This window comes from Primulina eburnea, chromosome 1 (genome assembly GCF_022965805.1).
Source record: "Primulina eburnea isolate SZY01 chromosome 1, ASM2296580v1, whole genome shotgun sequence".
Taxonomy (NCBI): Eukaryota; Viridiplantae; Streptophyta; class Magnoliopsida; order Lamiales; family Gesneriaceae; genus Primulina; species Primulina eburnea.
The window spans coordinates 43,301,896-43,309,427 of NC_133101.1; the positions used below are offsets into that span (position 1 = coordinate 43,301,896).

Sequence of the window (7,532 nt, forward strand, 5' to 3'; positions counted from 1 at the left end):
AATTCATCATCCGATATCATGGACACGGACCCCGTATCAGCCTCCGGAGTGGGGTCCGTGTAGCTTCTGTAATTTGACTTTCTCTTGTGAAGACGGACACGGACCCCGTGTATGGGTCCGTCCAGAGGTCCGTCTAGCTTCTGTAATTTGGATTCTCGGACTTTGAGGGACACGGACCCCGTTCAGGGGTCCGGATATAGATCCGTGTAGCTTCTGTAAATGCAATCTTGGTAACTGAATGGCACGGACCTGTCTCCGGGGTCCGTGTCCGGGTCCGTGTCTCTTCGGCAAAATTCTTCTTTTGTGGTTGAATGACACGGACCCTTACACGGGATCCGTGTAAGGGTCTGTGTATTGGTTCATGCTTTCTTCCTATTCTTCCGGTTATTTCTGACGTGGCATTGCAGAGTTTGACATTTCTTTCACTTCTTTGGCTTTTCTCCTCTTTTGGTCAAACCTACAATCAGCAAAAAATGAAACGAAATAAGCGCCAAACTCGGGGTAAAAAGATGCCAAATAAGCACGAATACGACAAAATAATATCCCTAAAGTACTATATAATTCGTGCTTATCAACAGCCCATACTATAATCTCTCAGAAACCACTCATAAATAAATAAAAGTCATAAAAATATTCTTAACATAACTTAAAATCATAAATCATAACTAGTGCGGAAAACAAGCGTCGGTCCTCGGGTTATGTGCACCTTCAGTCTAGTCAGATCAACCATCAAGACCTCCAAAAATATAATCATCATAATCACCTGCATCAATCACACCTAGTGGGTCTAAAGACTCAACCCGTCATATCTTTGATAACAAATACTACATATACAGATAACAAACAACAGTGAAAATTACTTGTACTTAAAATAACATTTTCATGAAGATGCATAAACTTAAACTTAAACATTTTCGTAAACATTTTAATGATGCATAAAAAAATTTTCAAAAGACATAACATATCAATTAAACATATTCATATTCATATTAATGTTCGTATTCATGTTCGTGTTTGTTGAATTCAGATCGTGATTGTGACTCGTATTCTTGATCGTATTGGGCGATGGATCCATCTAAATAAAACCACGGTACTGGGCGGCGGGGACACCAGCAATACTCTCAACGGTCAACTGGGACTTGGCCAACGTATTAACATATTCGTATTCGTATTCGTATTCGTATCCGTATCCAAGGAAATACGATCGTCGGGCTCCCACTAGGACCATAACCCTCATGATATTTCCAACATATTTAGTAGTCACAATCCCTTCACATCCTTCAACATGTCATATTTCCATCACTTAATAAAAACATGCGTAATATCATTTTATTTTGGAACCAAGCATGCAACATATCTTTTAAATGTCTAAATTAACCCTTAAAATAATAGACATTTAAAAATCATAACTTAACATATTAAAATCATAAATATCCATAAAAAATTTTAAAATTGGCATATTAACATATAAATCGTAAACATTTAAAATAAACATTTTGATGTAAAAATCCATTAACGTATAAAAGTCCATAATCATTTTAAAATAACATTTTGGCATATGAAATCATAAAAGCATCCATAAACATTTAAAATAATCATGTTAGCATATAAAACAGCCTTCAGGACACTGCCATGACGTTTACTAATTTCTAGGTGCAAAATGATAGTTTTACCCCTAGAAGTAAAATTTCTCATTTTTGACATTTTCTTAATTCCATTGACTCTAATATGTCCCAAATAATTATTTAAGCCTACATGAATTTTCTCATATTTTTATTTAGCATAAATCGATGACTTTTAAAGTAATCTTTAAATCTAACATATTAATGCTTTTTACTCCCGAATTAAGCCAAACCTTAACATAAATTTCCCAAATTAAAAACTTAAACTTTTAATAATTATTTAAGCTAAAACCTAATTTTTCCATAATTTTTATAAAGCTTAAAACTAGGCGTTTCAATTAACTCGTTAATTAGCGTTACATGCCCCGATTAAATCCCAAATAAATCCAAAACTCGTTATTTTGAACCCAAAATTTTAACATAACCTTTTTATGATTTATTCTACCCTTCCAAGTCATGAGCCACACTCGTGGACCCATTGATTCAATTTTAGCTTCTAAAATCTCGTTTTTGACCCATTAGCGAACACACCGAGCCATCTCTTAATTTACTCGAGCCACGCCCGAGCCACCTTGAGACAAACCCGAGCCAACACACCTAGGGACCCTATTGTGCAATCCCAGCCCATAAAACCGGCCTGTCCCGCTCAAAAACATGCTGGACTGAAGGCCCAATTGCATGCTTGTGTGCGTGTGTTAGTGTCTTTGAGCAAAAGAGTTCCTAACTAGTCTAGGACTTCTCCCAACCCTTAACCACCGAACCCTCCTAACCCTGAACATCCCTGGACCATGCCCAGACTCAACCCTGACCAACCCTTACATTGGAACCAGCGCACAAAGCACCTGAACCAGAAGACACAAGCTGCGTGTTCTCCCTTGCTCCTTCACGGTTTGAACTCTTGGTTCGAGCCAGCAGCGACCCAGTCGCCCTAGCCCCTATCCCGACCCCTGCCCATGATACTTGGACCCTAATGGACCTACCCAGCTCGCCCTTAGCCCCGCTGCAGCCCCCTCCCGAAACCCAGCAAAGCACAACGCATATATGGGGGAGAGTCCCACCTCACGTGGACTCTTCCCCAGCCGCCTCCCTCGACCCTAGCCCCCTTAGGACCCTACCTAGCCTTTGAACCTGACCCTGGCCAAGCCCCCAACCAGCCCTAGCCAGCCCCGTGACCCCATGCATCATTTACCCTTCAACCGATCACATATGCTACCAATATCATCAATTTGGTTTCCAGCCTTTATTACTTACGTTTACAGCTTATTGGGTGTGTTTCAATGACCCTAAACTTGTGTAAAACATGACCCTAACACATCCTAATCATGGCAGCCCCTTAGATACATGTTTTTCATGATTTTTGGATCAAAACCCATGCTTTAAAAATCACCCTAGATGCATGTACGAAATATATCAAGGTTTTGCTTGTTTTTCATGCAATTTCAAACAAAAATAAATAATATGATGTGATGATGAGTAAAAGGAGAATATGGCGTGTCTTTGCGTATTTTATGCACGGAAAAACGTTGACGAGTACGAAACGGCGACGAGGAGACGACGGCTTGAAACCCTTGTAAATTTTCAACTTTTTCCTTCAATTTATTGTGTGTGCCGTGTAGTATTCTGATGGGGAGAGTTTTAATTGTGTAAAAGAAGTGGGCGTGTGTTATGAAAAGGGTTTGGGTGGGTTTTGAATATTAAATACTTAATTAAGTTACTAATTAAGCTTAGGCACATTAGGTAGATTAATTAGGCCCATTAGTGCTTAATTAGAATTTAACAAAAATATTAAAAATAATGCTGTTTTATAAAGTTTGTGAATTTAATAGCCTGGATGTCAAAAAGCTCGTATTTTAGTTGAAAAACCCGCACAGATAAATTTTACGTCCCGGCGTATAAATCACCTCAAAAACCCCTTATTTTTTCAAAAAGCATCTCCCAAATTTTAAATAATTAAAAACAACTATTTAATAAAAATCATTTTCTATTTTTCAGTCATCGGTCTCCGTTCCTCGATCGCAACTCGAATAACCTTTAAAAATACATTTTAATACAACAATGTAGAAAATATAATTTAAACATATAAATATGCACGACAAAATTAATAAATGCAATTAAAACATTTAATTAAAATACAAAGAATTTAATAACTAAAATTCATGTGGTTCGCGTGAACCTTTAAATTTTTGGGGCATTACAATCTTCCCCCCTTAAATTGAATTTCGTCCTCGAAATTCGCTTATCCTTAATAACCCAAGGTTTAGACTTAGTTCTACCATCCCAAAAATCCACACTTCCGCTGCGCTAAAACGTAAATTCTAAATGTCCTTACGTTTCCTTGATCCCAATTAAAATTTTTCTTCTAAATCCTTATTTGCAACTCGCAACTTAAAAAGACCCATAATGACTTAATGCTGTTACTATTATAACCTCGAATTTCAACTTTTCTTAAAATTCCCAATATAAAAATATGGCTGACCATATTTATCGTATATTACTTTCCTTATTTTATACCCAAAATATTCATCAACTTATCATATTTCAACCTTAAAATCCCAAACGCATCCGCTAACACTTAGATTTTTCAAGCTTAGTATTGATTCATCCTTAAAAACCCATTATCCACATTCCTTATAACACTATAACCAAGAAATCCCAAAGTTCAAAATATTCTTAAGAGTCTAAATCATCAAAATTCTTACCATATAACATATTCAATTCACACTTATTGCTAAACTAATCCCCAAATTCCTTAATTAACCCATAAATTTTTGGCATTCATAATTTTCTTCTACAGATTTCCCATAGCATAATTTCGATAAATTTAAACTTATTTACCCAAAATCACTTTCTATAACCAATCTTACCTTTTGTCAAAACTTAAAATCCCAATTTATACATTTCCATACTCCCAAAGTCGTTGTAAATCCTCGAGTCATTATTTCTTATGAGTAATTCCCAAAAATTATTTCGACTAGTAACAATGAATCAAAAAAATACTTTCTTAGAAAATATACGTGTCCCAAAAACATTCATAATATTCACGATTAACTTATAGCCAAAAAAATTAAACTTCAATACTAAAACCCAAAATCAGCATAGTCCAATTCCACCACGAAGTCAACATGCGTTGAAATCAAATAATTTCTTAGTTTATAACGTATCACGTATAAAAATTCAAAAGCATATAAATCATATATCCTCATAATGCTACTAAACATGTGACATAAACATATAATTCAAGTAGTCATGAAGGTAACAATTTATAAATCATATAAAATATGTAAACTTACAATTTGAGGCTTGACGACTGATCTTTCCGGCGCTGATGGTGGCACAACCCTTTACAGAACAATTGCTCTGATACCAACTGAAACGCCTGCTTATTCGTTTTCTTAAAAAGTACTAGAATTTTTTTTTAAAACCTCCCTAGCATCGGCCGAACCACCAAAAATTTCATAAAATATTTTGTACATCATTTTAAAATAAAACAACCAACTATTTATTTGAGAAATACAGCTGGCCGACGATTTCGGTTGGGAATAATTCTAGCAAGCGAACTAGGTCAAGTTATAGTAATTGGACAGACGTCCAAGTATCGATCCCACAGAGACTATTATTTAATTACTAAGATTCGATTATTTTATTTAATCTAGGCGAACAATAAAGAGTGATTGTTTTGTAAGATGTAACGAATTAAATTAAACCAAGCTATGCTAAATTAATGACTAAGAGCAAATTTCAGAGAAGCTTGGAACTTGGGGATTTTTAAATTTAAATAAAATGACCGGGACACACAACGGTAACAAACTCAGATTTTATCACGCACTGGAACAATTTAACCACAGATTATTCGCTGTCACGATGCAATTCCCTAATTTAATTATAAATCCATTTCTAGAATTTATAATCCTATTTTCATTTAACAGTCCAATTATTTTTAATTGAATTTAATTAAACAAAAACGCATTTATCCACGAAGAATTACAGCTGTCGCCTAAAATCGCACACTGAAACCGAATACTATTTCTAGTCGGTTTAACCGCGTGTTGATTAATATTTTTGAAGCTAAATTTAACCAATTCTCTTTCGAGTCAAGATTAAACAACAAACATGCAAATAATTGGCCAAATTAAAAGCACGAAATTTATACAAATATTAATCAATAACATAGAACAATTTTATAAATCAAACACTTCAATGAATAACAAAAATCAGTCGTTTGTTCCTATCGTGGTCCCGATCACAAAAGAAAACTACTCCATAAATTCAAAACCAAAATCAAATTTAATAATTGAATTCATGAATAAAAAGCTAGAAAATTAAAAGAGACGAGAAAATCTCAGCGATGGCGCGCAGATATGCGTGTGAAGCGCGTCGTTTTCTCCCTCGATTTTCTCTCCGAGCCGTTGCCTTCTTTCACAAGTATGAAATTCCTCTCCAAAAACTCCAAAGTCGGCCGCCCTCTCGAAATTCAACCCCCAATTTTGTTTTGTCTTTTTCCTTTTTATTCTTCTTCCAAATCTCGAGCAAATCTTCGCCAAATTCATCATCCGATATCATGGACACGGACCCCGTATCAGCCTCCGGAGTGGGGTCCGTGTAGCTTCTGTAATTTGACTTTCTCTTGTGAAGACGGACACGGACCCCGTGTATGGGTCCGTCCAGAGGTCCGTCTAGCTTCTGTAATTTGGATTCTCGGACTTTGAGGGACACGGACCCCGTTCAGGGGTCCGGATATAGATCCGTGTAGCTTCTGTAAATGCAATCTTGGTAACTGAATGGCACGGACCTGTCTCCGGGGTCCGTGTCTCTTCGGCAAAATTCTTCTTTTGTGGTTGAATGACACGAACCCTTACACGGGATCCGTGTAAGGGTCTGTGTATTGGTTCATGCTTTCTTCCTATTCTTCCGGTTATTTCTGACGTGGCATTGCAGAGTTTGACATTTCTTTCACTTCTTTGGCTTTTCTCCTCTTTTGGTCAAACCTACAATCAGCAAAAAATGAAACGAAATAAGCGCCAAACTCGGGGTAAAAAGATGCCAAATAAGCACGAATACGACAAAATAATATCCCTAAAGTACTATATAATTCGTGCTTATCAACTCCCCCACACTTAACCTTTGTTCGTCCTCGAACAAATCAGACAAAAATAAGGATGAGAAACATTTCAGATTCAGAACTCAAGTGACACAATCAAAACTTCTCAATTTGTCACATTCGTTCACCCCCAGTCAAAAGATCACGCTTCGCATATCATAAAATTCGTTTTCGTCGCAATTCAAGATTCAAACATTTACCCAGTAAAGATCAACAGAACAAAATGTGTGTAGTGTGTAGGTCCGACTCGTACTCATCTCCAGCTACTTGGTTTCATGATTACTTATTTTCATTTGTTATCGAAACGCCCCATATGCTTGACTTTCATACCCCTCTCTACTAAATGTTGAACGACAGTGACTTGGTTAATAGGTCTTTTTAAGCTTATAACGTAAGGCCAAGGCTCACGGCTACAATAAAAGATAGGGAATCAAAAGTGAGATACAATAAGCATTATTCCTGTAGCACATTCATTCAACTTTCGACTCGTCAACAGTTATTGTCTTTTCATCAATTCCAGAGCTCTAGCGTCTCCTTTTCTTTCTCATTGTTCACCCACTTTCACCCAAAAAATTTTGTTTCGGGTGCTTTCAACACTGCACATTTTCCTCCTTTTTCCTTTTCTGTCAACATTCTTTCTTTTTTTTTTTTTTTTTTTTTTTTTTCATGAATAAAAATTCATAGACTCCTTCACACATATCTCTTCAATCTATTGGAGTATTTCAAACATTTCAATGTGCACAGGAGTTTTATTTCTCTCACATGTAGGTAGGAAAAAGTGTATAGGCTATGATTCAGGTAGTTGATGTGGG

The 7,532-nt window shown here is 36.3% G+C and overlaps 1 long non-coding RNA gene across 1 annotated transcript; it reads left to right on the plus strand.

Moving 5' to 3' along the window:
- The first annotated feature begins 5,150 nt into the window (after positions 1-5,150).
- On the plus strand, positions 5,151-6,773 carry LOC140812148 (uncharacterized). The gene is made up of 2 exons (XR_012113614.1): positions 5,151-6,215; positions 6,290-6,773. It is a non-coding gene; the product is annotated as an uncharacterized lncRNA (long non-coding RNA).
- Positions 6,774-7,532: the final 759 nt, after the last annotated feature.